Source organism: Rhinopithecus roxellana, chromosome 7 (assembly GCF_007565055.1).
Source record: "Rhinopithecus roxellana isolate Shanxi Qingling chromosome 7, ASM756505v1, whole genome shotgun sequence".
Taxonomy (NCBI): Eukaryota; Metazoa; Chordata; class Mammalia; order Primates; family Cercopithecidae; genus Rhinopithecus; species Rhinopithecus roxellana.
Window position 1 is genome coordinate 65,768,599 of NC_044555.1, and position 12,514 is coordinate 65,781,112.

General features: G+C 45.1%; 1 non-coding gene across 1 annotated transcript; it reads left to right on the top strand.

Moving 5' to 3' along the window:
- The first annotated feature begins 3,572 nt into the window (after positions 1-3,572).
- LOC115898926 lies at positions 3,573-3,676 on the top strand. The gene has a single exon (XR_004058575.1). It is a non-coding gene; the product is annotated as a small nucleolar RNA U13 (small nucleolar RNA).
- The last annotated feature ends 8,838 nt before the right edge of the window (positions 3,677-12,514 follow it).

Consider the following 12,514-nt stretch of genomic DNA (forward strand, 5'->3'; position numbering starts at 1 on the left):
GCGGTGTGGTAATGTGGTTAGAGTTCAGCTAGAACTGGCTCCAAAAGTCGGCGTTGCTATGTGACTAGTGCTGGGCTGTTTACTCCACCTCTCTGGGCCTCAGTTTCCTTTTTGGTAAAATCACGCTTCCGATCTTTTCTTTTCTCATGGGCTGGTGGTGAAGATGAAGTGAGATCAGGCATGTATGTAATGGGCTTAGGGCACCCTGCCAGGCACACAATAGGCTTAGGAGATAGTGGTTCCTGGTATTTCTTCAGACTTTTGGGCCCCATGCCTTGTGAGAGTGGAGTCCTAAGTGTACATTATAATTCCCGAGGGTGTCTCAGTATATTTATGCTGTCCCCTGTGGTTTTGAAGGGCAGGCTCTCACATCAGCCTCAGAGCCTTGCTACTCAAAGTAGGGTCTGCAGATCAGCAGCAGCAGCTTCACCATCACCCAGGGGGCTGTTAGAAAGGCCCACTCTAGACCTGCTGAATCCAAATCTACATTTTAAGAAGATCCCTCAGTGACTCATAAGCACATTAGACTTTGAGAAGCACTTTAGAAACCCCCTGTGAGATACGCAATGTGCAAATGACTACTCCCAATTTGAGGATGCAAAAATTTCCTCAAAGAATTGATGACGTTCTTTCCCCAATCCCATGAGCATCTAGAAGAGAGAAGAGGGTTTGTGACTCCTGTGTGTCCTGGAAACTTCTCTCTACCCATAGTTCTTCCTTGAAGGCTCAGCACACTCCAGTGAAAGGCAGAGATGAGTGGGCAGAGACTAGGGTTTCATCTGCAGTCACATATCCAGGAAGGGGTCAGGGATGCCTGCCGGCTGTCTGTATCTGGAGTTCACCAGGAGGAGTTTGGGATATTGGCCTTTCGGCTTGAGTTGGGATAACAAGAAGGCAGGAGAAAATGTCTTGTCAACAGACACAAACATTCTTTTGTTAAAATAGGATTTTCAAAAAGTTTAAAAAACTTGACTCTCATGGAAATGTAAAATGACCACATGTCAAAGATTTGATTTAGCTCATTAATTAATGAAGAAACCTGTAAGATGTTAAAACTTATACCCATGAGAATGGGAGGAACTGGTATTTATAGGCAATTTAATAGAAGAATGTTAGGATGAGATGGCTGGATTGGAAATTATTTGCATTTCTATCGGACAAAAATGTGAAAGTTAACCTCTGTCCCTACAGGGGCAATCAAGAGTGCAAGCCCAGCTTTGCACTGCAAGAACACCCAATAATCTCTTTTGCCTATTTCCAATTTGGGATAATTTTTTCTGACACTACCCTCTGCTAGTCCTTGAGAATCTGGAAATAGCTGTTGCTTGAGAATTACCCTTGGAATGGAATGTGGGCCTTGAAAGAAAGGGGGAAAGAAAAGATGAACAAACCCCTCTTCTACCAGATCTGGAGTGTGTGCTTCCCTGTCTACCTTCCCTGGGTCCTTCGGAGCATGGTGCAACTGCATGAGCTGGCATCATGCAGAGGGGAATGATGGCTCACAGGAGGGAGACAAGGCAGCCTGCTCCTGACTCCTATTCTCTGTAACCTTGGCTGTTGCACAGAGGGAGATGATGTATCTGCAAACATATGCAGCCTTGTCCAAAATATTTTCCCCTCCTATGTAGTTCTTGCCAATATTGTTAATCTGTGGGTTGACTTCAGACCAAAATAAATCTCCGGGCCCTGGCCACCAGCTAGCTAATTTTACTTTGTAACCAGGGAATAGAAAGTGCGGGCCCTCAGCCGACCATTCTGTGTTTATTTTGTTTTCTCTCTGCTGCACTTTAAAAATCACATTTGGAAAAGTAGACCCTTTATGCAAAAGAACAGCCACTGAGAGAAACAGCAACAGAGATGGATGGATTAAAAACGGCAAGTTCTATCATCGCCGCCCCCCGTTCCCCCACATACTTTTCTCTCTTTTCAGGATTCTGATGGTGCCCGTTGGCTGCTTCCGTGATGTCTGGAGTTGCAAAATGTGCCAGAAAGCAGAAGGATACACCGCCATTCAGAGAGGATTTTCTTAGGGACTTGAAGAAATTGACCTCGAAATTTCAGTAAATGAGAGGACTGTGGCTGGCCTGTATCTTTGGCACTGGATACATTCTGTCATTCTTGTTGTACCTACATAAGAGAATTAACTCTGGGTTCTCCCTGACTAATTCCAGGGGAAGTAAATGGGTAGACCCTTAACACTTCTGTGCCAGAAGGGACCTTGGAGGGCATCTAGTCCAACCTTGCCAGTTGAGAAGCAGGATTACCTAGTGGTTGGGAGCACAGACTTGAAGCCACATAGTCCCAGTTTGAAACTGACTCCATCGCTTACTAGCAGTATGACCTTGGACAAGTTACTAACCTCTGCCTCAGTTTCCTCATCTGTAAGGTGGGGATGGCAATAATTGTCGTTGCATCATAGGACTCTAGTGGGGGACTAAATGAGTTAACACATGTAAAGCACCAAGAATGTGCAAAGCATACAATGAGCCCTTGATAAGATAAAGAAATGAGGCTCAGAGAGGAGGAACAACCTCCCCAAGGTCACTCCAGAAATTGACAAACTGAATTGGATTCCATGAAAAAAGAAAAGAGGTTATCGCTTCTTGGAAATTTTGACTAATAACTGTTTTCTTTGCCTGTGTTACATCATCTTGGCCGAACACTTAGAGAGAACCCTAATGTGGAAGTCAGGGCAGTGCATTCTCTTGTGGGTGTAGCTCTCACTGACGGTGGCCCTAGTTTTGGGCTGGATGGTCTCTGGGATTCCTGTCGGTACTAACATCTTATAATTCAAAATCAGGGTCTGCACTCTCCATTCAAGCCAAGCCTGTCTTTTCCTACAACATTCTTTGCACTCTTCGTTTCCCCCTCCACCCCATCCCCACCATTTTCCTCTGACATTTTGCCCAACTGTATCTCACGGGCATCAACAACCAGTTTCCCTTTGGCTTTCTGACTCTGCCCCTTCCTCATTATTCCCTCCCCTTCTCTCCACTGCTGGGGCAATTATGGTCATCAACTGCCCCACACCTTAGCCTTGCAGTTGCCATATTTAAGTTGATTGTACATGATCAGTCTTGTAGGTTCTTGAAAGTTACCATGTTGGCAGCTTGAAAGTAGGGACTTCATTTATGCCTTATCATGACCCATTTTGAGGGCCTGATAGAGTGCCCTTAGCAAGGTTATCCTTTACGGTTTGTTGACTGACTCCAAAACGATTTGAAATATTGGATGAAATCTTATATTATCAAGATTCTCTCTAGTACATTCAGTACAGCTGTCATTGACATCCTTTGTTTGCAAGGAAGCGAGTATTGCCAAACTCTAAAACCCAACAAAAAGGATATTTTAGAACAATTATAATTTCAAACTTGAAAATGTCCTGCTGAGACACAGGAGTATGTTAGATACTTCTCCTGCCACCCTCCTTTCTCCTCAACCTCATCCTGCCCCACTCTCCCTAATATACAGGCCCAAGTCAAATTTTACATTACCACCTATTGGTGAAATGAGCCATTGCAGCCCAGCTCTACAAGACATTGTAAATGCCTGGGTAACAGTGAGTGGTGTAGACCCTTTTATGGTTCATAAGCATATTGATTACATTTTCATGCTATTGTGTGAGATGAACCTCCCTCAAACCTTGTTATGATGTCAGCACATTATCCATCTGATGTGAAAAAAAAAATGGTGAGTGGAGATTGAAATGCTGGGAGCTGAGAAGGTAGAGTCGGGTATGGCCCAGAGAAATATATTTTGGATTAGGCAGATCCCAAGGAAACAGTGAGGGCTAATAACAGAGGAAGTCCTAGAGTACAAAAGAAATGACTAAGCACTTTAGGGGCTGCAGAGGAAAAGTGAACAGCTATTTGGGGACACCAACTTCTGCACTGTATACTAATACTAGTGTAAATATAGCAAGGCCCAGTGTGTATATAACAATGCAGATATAGCTGGCTGACCACCAATGTAATCCTGCCTTTCCCAAATCATTTTTCCTAAAGTTGTTGGAGCCCAGTTAAAAATTCTACATTGAAGACTAAGGGAAAAAGATGTTTCATTATAGAGCTGGGACTGACTGCATTTTCAAAAGGTGGCTGCAACAATATCCCACACACTTTTCTGCTGTATAATCTGCCACTCCTCCATCGAGTAGAGGAGATAATTTCTCCATTCCTTTGAATCTGAGTGAGTTCTGTGACTGTTTTGACTGACAGAATGATGTGGAAGAGAGATTTTGTGATTTGAAAGGCGAGGTCACAGAAAGCCTTGCAACTTCCACCTGACCTGTCAAGAATGCTTGTGGGATACTCCCTCTTGGAACCCAGCCACTATGCTGTAAGAAGCCCAGTCTACATGCAGACACCACATATAAGGCATCGTAGTCAACAGCCACAGTTAAGTTCCCAGCTGGCAGCCAACTTTAACCACCAGTCTTGTGAGTGAGCCATCTTGGACATCCAGTTTGGTTAAACCTTCAGATGACTCCAGCCCCAGCTGACACCTGACTACAACCACATGAGAAACCAGGAATGAAAATCCCCCAGCTGAGCCCAGTCAACTCATAGAACTGTGAGAGATAATAATAAGTTGTGGTACTAAGCCACTAGGATTGGGGCACCATGCAATAATAGGTAACCAAGACAGCAGCAACTTTAGTCAGACACATGAGCCATGGGATGACACATAATTAGGTATATTTTTAAAAACTTGGATTCAGCTTTAGGTCTATGCATCCCCAACATAGAGAGGCACTATTTCAGTTCACATCTGCTGCCTCTGATCAAAACACTATCTTGCACTTCCAGAGAGAGAGAGAGTGCAAGTGTGTGTATTTACTGACAGGCGTCCCCTTGTGTCCCCATCTGTGTGACTGGAGCTCAGTGTCTCTCACACATTCTAGTATGATACTTGGTGCCATATTTGCAGGTCCTGAGGTAAGAACCCGTGCTGTTGTCTTCAGAGAGTTTCATGGGTTGGACTGTGCCATATAAGGGCAAAAATCCACCCACACCTTTTCTTTTAATCACCTTTATGGATGTATAATTTACATATATACATTTTTCTGATTACTTTTTATTTATGTAATTTATTTATTTATTTTTTGCGACAAGGTCTCACTATCTTGCCCAGGCTGGAGTGCAGTGGAGTGATCATGGCTCACTGCAGTCTTGACCTCCTGGGCTTAAGCAATCCTCCCACTTCAGCCACCTGAGTAGCTGGGACCACAGGCACACGCCACCACTCCTGGCTAATTTAAAACTTTTTTTTTTTTTTTTTGTGGAGACAGGGTCTCACTATATTGCAGAGGCTGGTCTCAAACTCCTGGGCTCAAGCGATCCTAGTGCCTCAGCCTTCCAAAGTTCCGGGATTACAAGCATGAGCCACCATGTCTGGCATCCTTTGTGGATGTATAATTTACATACATACAATAATATGTACCTATTTTAAGTATACAGTTTGAAGAGCTTTGACAAACGTAGCCCATGAAACCACCGCCATAATCAAAGTATAGAACATTTTCTTTTTTTTGAGAGGAAGTCTCACTCTTGTCGCCCAGGCTGGAGTGCAATGACGTGATCCCAGCTCACTGCAACTTCCGCCTCCCAGGTTCAAGCGATTCTCCTGCCTCAGCCTCCTGAGTAGCTGGGATTACAGGCGCCTGCCACCATACCCAGCTAATTTTTGTATTTTTAGTAGAGACGGGGGTTTCACTATGTTTGCCAGGCTGGTCTCGAACTCCTGACCTCAGGCGATCCCCCCTCCTTGGCCTCCCAAAGTGCTTGGATGAGCCACCGTGCCCGGCCTATAGAACATTTTAATCACCCCAGAGACGTGCCCCCTGTGCAGCCAGTTCCCTCCTCATCCCCCAGCCCGTGGCGAGCACTGATTTGCTTTGCCACCATCAATCAATTTTTGTCTTTTCTGGTATTTCATATGAATGGAATCATATAGGATAGACTTTTATGTGACTACACACTATTTAGCATAATATTTTGAGGTTCATCCATGTCGTTGTGTATGTCTGTAGTTAATTTCTTTTTCTCACCGAATTGTATACCACTGTGTGATATGTCACAATTTGTCTATTCATTCTCCTGTTGCTAGACATTTTGATTGTTTATTGTTTGGGGCTACTATGAATAAAACTGCTATGGACGTTTATGTACAAGATTTTGTGGACATACGTTTTTATTTCTTTTGGGTAAATATCTAAGAGTGCTATTACTGGGTATATTAGTACATTTTCATACTGCTGTAAGGAACTTCCCAAGACTGGGTAATTTATAAAGGAAAGAGGTTTAATTGACTCACAGTTCAGCATGGCTGGGGAGGCCTCAGGAAACTTATAATCATGGCAGAAGGTGAAGGGGAAGCAAGGCACTTTCTTCCCAAGGTGGCAGGAAGGAGAAGTGCCAACTGAAGGGGGAAGATCCCCTTATAAAACCATCAGATCTCTTGAGAACTCACTCACTATCATGAGAACAGCATGGGGGAAACTGCCCCCATGATTCAATTACTCTGCCCGGTCTCTCCCTTGACATGTGGGGATTATGGGGATAATGGGGATTACAATTCATGATGAGATTTGGGTGGGGACACAAAGCTTAACCATATCACTGGGTTATGTAATAAGTGTATATTTAACTTCATGAGAAACTGACAAATTGTTTTACATACAAGTGAAGTATGAGAGTTCCAGTTACTCCATATTTTTATCAACAGTTGACATGATCAGTCTTTTTACTTGTGGCATCCTTGGTGAGTGTAATGGTACCTCATTTGCCCATAGGTTTTTAACTGCCTACCCAACTAGGATGCCAGCAGGGACTGTTTTCACTGTTACATCCCCAGCCCCTGGAATAGCATGTAATAAATATTTTTGGAATGAATGGGTTCATGTCTCTGAGCTTCTGTGTTTTTCTGAAATATTGATTTCTCTAGGGAGTATGGTGCTCAAAGGACTTATGTACTTATAATTGTGAGAGATACTGTCAAATTGCTTGCTTTTTAAAAAAATGCCAAATCAACTTACTCTCCCACCAACACTGGTTATTGTAAATTGTTTACATTTTTCTGCCAATCAAAACAAACATTTATTACCTCACAGTTTCTGTGGGTTAAGAATTCAGGAGCAATTTACCTGGGTGGTGCTAGCTCAGGGTCTCTCATGATATTACAGTAGGATGTTGGCTGGGGTTGCTATCATCTGAAGGCTTGACTGTAGCCAAAGGATTCACCTCCAAGATGGTTCACTTGCACAGCTCTTGGCAGGAGGCCTCAGTTCCTTACCACATGGGCATCTCCATGGGGCTACTTGAGCATCTTCACAATATGGCAGCTGGCTTCTCCCAGATAGGTTGATCCACGAGAGAACAGGGCCAAAGCCAAAAAGTCTTTGAAAATTCACCCTCAGAAGTCATACTCACCATTCCCACAACATCCTATTGGTCAGGGAAGGAATACACAAAGGCATGAATAACAGGAGGTAGGGATCAGTGGCCATCCTGGAGATGGGCTATCACATGTCATCACATTCATTGTCAGGCCAACATTCTTGACTCTGTGATTCTTGGCTGTAGGTCCAAAGTACACTCAATAACGTGAAGAGCTATCAGATAACTACTCTAAATGTCTGAAGAGGAAATTGACAATTCTGGCTATGAACATATGGGCCCCAAAGACTCTTAATTTTGCTGTTTTTGAATCAAGGAGAAAGACATATTTTTTCAAGTGAATCAATCTGAGTGACAGATGGGGCCAAGGCTTGATCCCAGCGTTTCTGATACAAATTCTATGATCTCCTCCGCTCTCCTACAAGCACTCATTGGTCCTTGCTAACTATATTGGTCAAAGTCCAGTCCAGAAAACAGAAACTACTCTAGGTATTTTGAACAGATGGGATTTAATGCACAAAATTATTTACACATATGATAGAAAAGCTGAAAAGGCAAACAGGAGACCGTGAGACAACCCAGAGATAAGTAACTGCAGGAAACTTCAATTACCCTAACGCTGGAAGGATTTCGCGAAGAGCCAGGTCACTGGAGCCCAGCAGCTGGGGTCAGCAGGCAGAAGCTAGAGATGTTGTGAGCCTGTCCACTGGGATCTGGGGCCACAGAGAAGCTCCAGCGGCTGAGGCCGAAAGCAAAGAGAAGAAATACCCTGTCTTTTCCCTTCCTCCTATCCTCCAGTCTCCTTCTAGTGCCTTCAACTGTTGAATGCAGCTAGACGCCAGGAACCATGTAGATAAAACGGAGAAGGGGAAGGGCAGGGAGGGGACATCTGAGGGCATGAGGCCCAGGACTGGCATGCTGGTGTTGGGTGTGTGGCAGATCTTATTTTTCCAAAATGACCAAACAATATTTCCAGCCCTCCATGTTCGTTTAGAACCATGACACTCTTCCATTGTGTCAGACCATTATTGAATTGTTATAAAGAAATACCCGAGACTGGATGATTTACAAAGAAAAGAGGTTTAATTGGCTTGTGGTTCTATAGGCTGTACAGGAAGTATAGCAGCATCTGCTTCTGGGGGGGACTCAAGAAGCTTCCAATTATGGCAGAAGGTGAAGGGGAAGCAGGTGCATCACATCACATAGCCAGAGCAGGAGCAAGAGAGAGAGAGACAGAGAGAGAGCAGGGGTTAGATGCCATACATTTTTAAACAACCAGAACTCACTATCATGAAGACAGCACCAAGCCATGAGGGATCTGCCCCCATGATCCAAAAACCTCCCACCAGGCCCCACCTCCAGCACATTGAGGATTACAATTCAACAAGAGATTTGGGTGGGGACAAATATCCCATCTATATCACATATCAACAGGTGGAGTCTGAATCCCCGTCCTTCATCCTGGGTGGGACTTTGCTATTGCCAGGATGAATAGAGTGGGGCAAAAGTGTTGCTCTGTGACTCCTGAGGCTGGGTCATAAAAGGTGATTCAGCTTCCACCTGGCTCTTTCTTGCTTTTGGGATGCTCTCCCTTAGAACTCAGCCACCATGCCGTGAACAAGTCCAGATCAGCCCAATGGACAATGCACATGGAAAGGTAGGGTGTCACCAGGAGAGAAACTGAGGCTGCAGTTAATAATCAACATAATCCTTCAGCTCCCAGCCTCCATGTCTTCCATCTGAGGCTCCAGATCTCACAGAACAGAGGCAAGCTGTCCCTGCCATTCCCTCTGTGAATTGGTGGCCATAATTATTTTTATCCTTTTGCCACAAAGTCTTGGGAAAATTTGTTACATGGCTATTATAACCGGGACAGTTAGGGAGAAGGGCAAGAGGAGTTTGGGTGAATATTTGGGGCTCAGAGCAACATCAGCCTCCTCTTAGATCTTCTCTGTTAGGGTAGAATCCCAGTCGATAATTGCATTTGATTGGAGAGTCTGTGGAAGCCAGTCTCACCCCTCTGCAAATTCTTAAAACCTTGCTTTTTGACCCACCCCCTTATATAATTCATTGCTTAACTTAGCACATATTCCCTGGGTGCCTAAACTGTGCTAGACAATGGGTATACGCTTGATTTAAATAAAACAGGCACAGTTCTTAACCTTAGACAGAAAACAAATTACCTTATAAGTAAATATATAATTACAAATCGAGAAAATGCTCTGAAGAAAAAACACTGGATGCCAAGAGACAGGATAATAGAGGGTCTGCATTTTGTTTGGGGTATTAGTGAAGCATCTCTTAGGAAGTGATATTTCTCTCTCTCCTCTCCCTCTCTCTCATCCCTCCCACCCCCGGCTCTTGCACTCTCTTCTCTCTCCCCCCATTTATCCCTTAGCTTTCCTAAACTTACTTCTTTAAAGCAATGAAATGTTTTATAATACACACTTTCTTTCTTTTTTCTTTTCTTTCTTCTTTTTTTTTTTTTTTTTTTTTGAGACAGAATCTCACTGTGTCGTCCAGGCTGGAATGCAGTGGCATGATCTCAGCTCACCGCAACCTCCCCCTTCCGGGTTCAAGTGATTCTCCTGCCTCAACCTCCTGAGTAGCTGAGATTACAGACGCCCACCACCACTCCCGGCTAATTTTTGTATTTTTAGTAGAGATGGGGTTTCACCATGTTGGCCAGGCTGGTCTCGAACTCCTGACCTCAAGTGATCCTCCCACCTCCGCCTCCCAAAGTGCTGGGATTACAGGCATGAGACACCATGCCCGGTCTATAATACACTTTTAAAAGTTAGCAAAAAGAAATTTTTCATTGAGAATGGCAGTTGGATATATGTACAGTAAAAAGCATTTACCCACAAGAAATCAGAGATCATTGAGTGTTTGCAGGGAGACACAGGAAAATTCGGGAGTCCCTCCCGCAAAGAATGCTCAGCTGTGCCAGTGTGCTGAGTGTGCCATAGAGTTTTAGGGGAATGACTCTTGTCCCTGGGAGCCAGGGACTGCAGATTATAGGGTATGTGTGGCTGGTCTCAGCTGTGACCTGTTTCCAGAAAGCAAGCACAGTGGAATTGGCTCCAGGAAAAGAGAAAGGGGTCAGTGTTAAAGGATGCAGGTGGGGCCAGGCGCGGCGGCTCACGCCTGTAATCCCAGCACTTTGGGAGGCCAAGGCGGGTGGATTACTTGAGGTCAGGGGTTCAAGACCAGCCTGGCCAACATAGCAAAAACCCATCTCTACTAGAAAGACAAAAATTAGCCAGGCGTGGTGGTACGCACCTGTAGTCTTAGCTACTTAGGAGGCTGAGGCAGAAGAATCGCTTGAACCCAGGAGGTGGAGTTGCAGTGAACCGAGATTGCGCCACCGCACTCCACCCTGGGTGATAGAGTGAGATTCTGTCTCAGATTAAAAAAAAGAAAACGATGCAGGGGGATAGGGTGGGGTGTGCCGCACCTGGGACTCCCAGGGGAGGGAGGACTGAGTTGCAGAACGGGGACAAGCCCAAGGAGCAAGTCAGGTCCTCCTCACAGCCACTGTGTTGTGCCCTGAGTCTGTCAGTCACTGCATAGAAAGACCGAGGGAGATCGCTACTTGCAGCAGTTCCTGTGGGGAAAGGCGCAGGTCTGAGACCATTCCTGAGGCTCTTGATTTCTGTTTCACCAGCGAAGGAGGCTTCCCTTGGAGATGGGCCTGAGGTATTTACATCTGACATCTCTCTTCACAGGGACCTCCTGCCTGTGGTGCTATCTGTCTGGTCAACCCACAGTAGCCTCACACACAGCACTCTTCCAATTGCATTGCAAATGTAGACTTGATAGTGAACATTGATGGTTGGTTATTCCACCGCTTCTTCTCGGAGTGGCAATGGTGGCTGCTAATGTTGCCTGAATCCCCATAGCCTGGCACCTAGAAGATGCTCCCTATAGGTTGCTTGCAGAGATGTTTCTCAAACACGAAGCCAGGCTTTCAAAGCTAGAGTCCTGCTTCCCGAAGCTATGAGGAACACCCAGGTCTCTTGCAATAGATAGGAAAATATGGGTGGGGGGCTTTAAGTCATGGCTGCCTTGATGGTGCTGTTTGGGCTCACTTCTGGCTCACTCCATCCAGGTGTGCTCCCCACTCTGATGACTCCCTCCCCAAAGATATGAAGACCAGACTTACTAATGGATGATCATCTCAGACAGGGTCGTCCTTAACTTTGTTGGGATCTGGTCCAAGAGTACACCCAGAAGCCCACATACCATATCTGTAAATATCTTTTTTTTTTTTTAGATGGAGTTTCACTCTTGTCACCCAGACTGGAGTGCAATGACACGATCTCAGCTCACTGCAACGTCCGCCTCCTGGGTTCAAGTGATTCTCCTCTCTCAGCCTCCTGAGTAGCTGGGATTACAGGCACTTGCCACCACACCTGGCTAATTTTTGTATTTTTTAGTAAAGATGGGGTTTCACCATGCTGGCCAGGCTGGTCCTGAACTCCTGACCTCAGGTAATCCACCCGCCTCAGCCTCCCAAAGTGCTGGGATTACAGGCATAAGACACTGTGCCCGGTCTATAATACACTTTTAAAAGTTAGCAAAAAGAAATTTTTCATTGAAAATGGCAGTTGGATATACGTACATTAAAAAGCATTTACCCACAAGGAACCAGAGATCATTGAGTGTTTGCAGGGAGACACATGAAAATTCTGGACTCCCTCCCCAAAAGAAAGCTGTAAATATTTAAAGACTAAAATCAAGCTTCCAAACCATTGTGTCCAATCCGTTGATGAATATAACTTCACAGTGGTGGGAAAGGCTAGGTTTGAATTTAGACTTCTTGGATTTCCCCATGGTTCTGCACGGGGGCACAGCAGTCTGGGGAGAGCCGGCTCCTGGCCCCTGTCTGTTCTCTTTTCTTGTCCTGCCTCTGAGGCTCTATACCCCACTGGGAGAGGCCTTGGGGCATACATGCATCTACCCCACCAGCCCAAATGTCTCTGCTCTGTCCGATTCCCCCCCCTCTACCCCAAATACTTCCCCTCTGAACAGTCATGTCTTGGCTACCACTCTGACCTAAGGGTGGGCTGTGGTTTGAATGTGTCCCTCTCAAATTCATATGTTGAAACTTACTC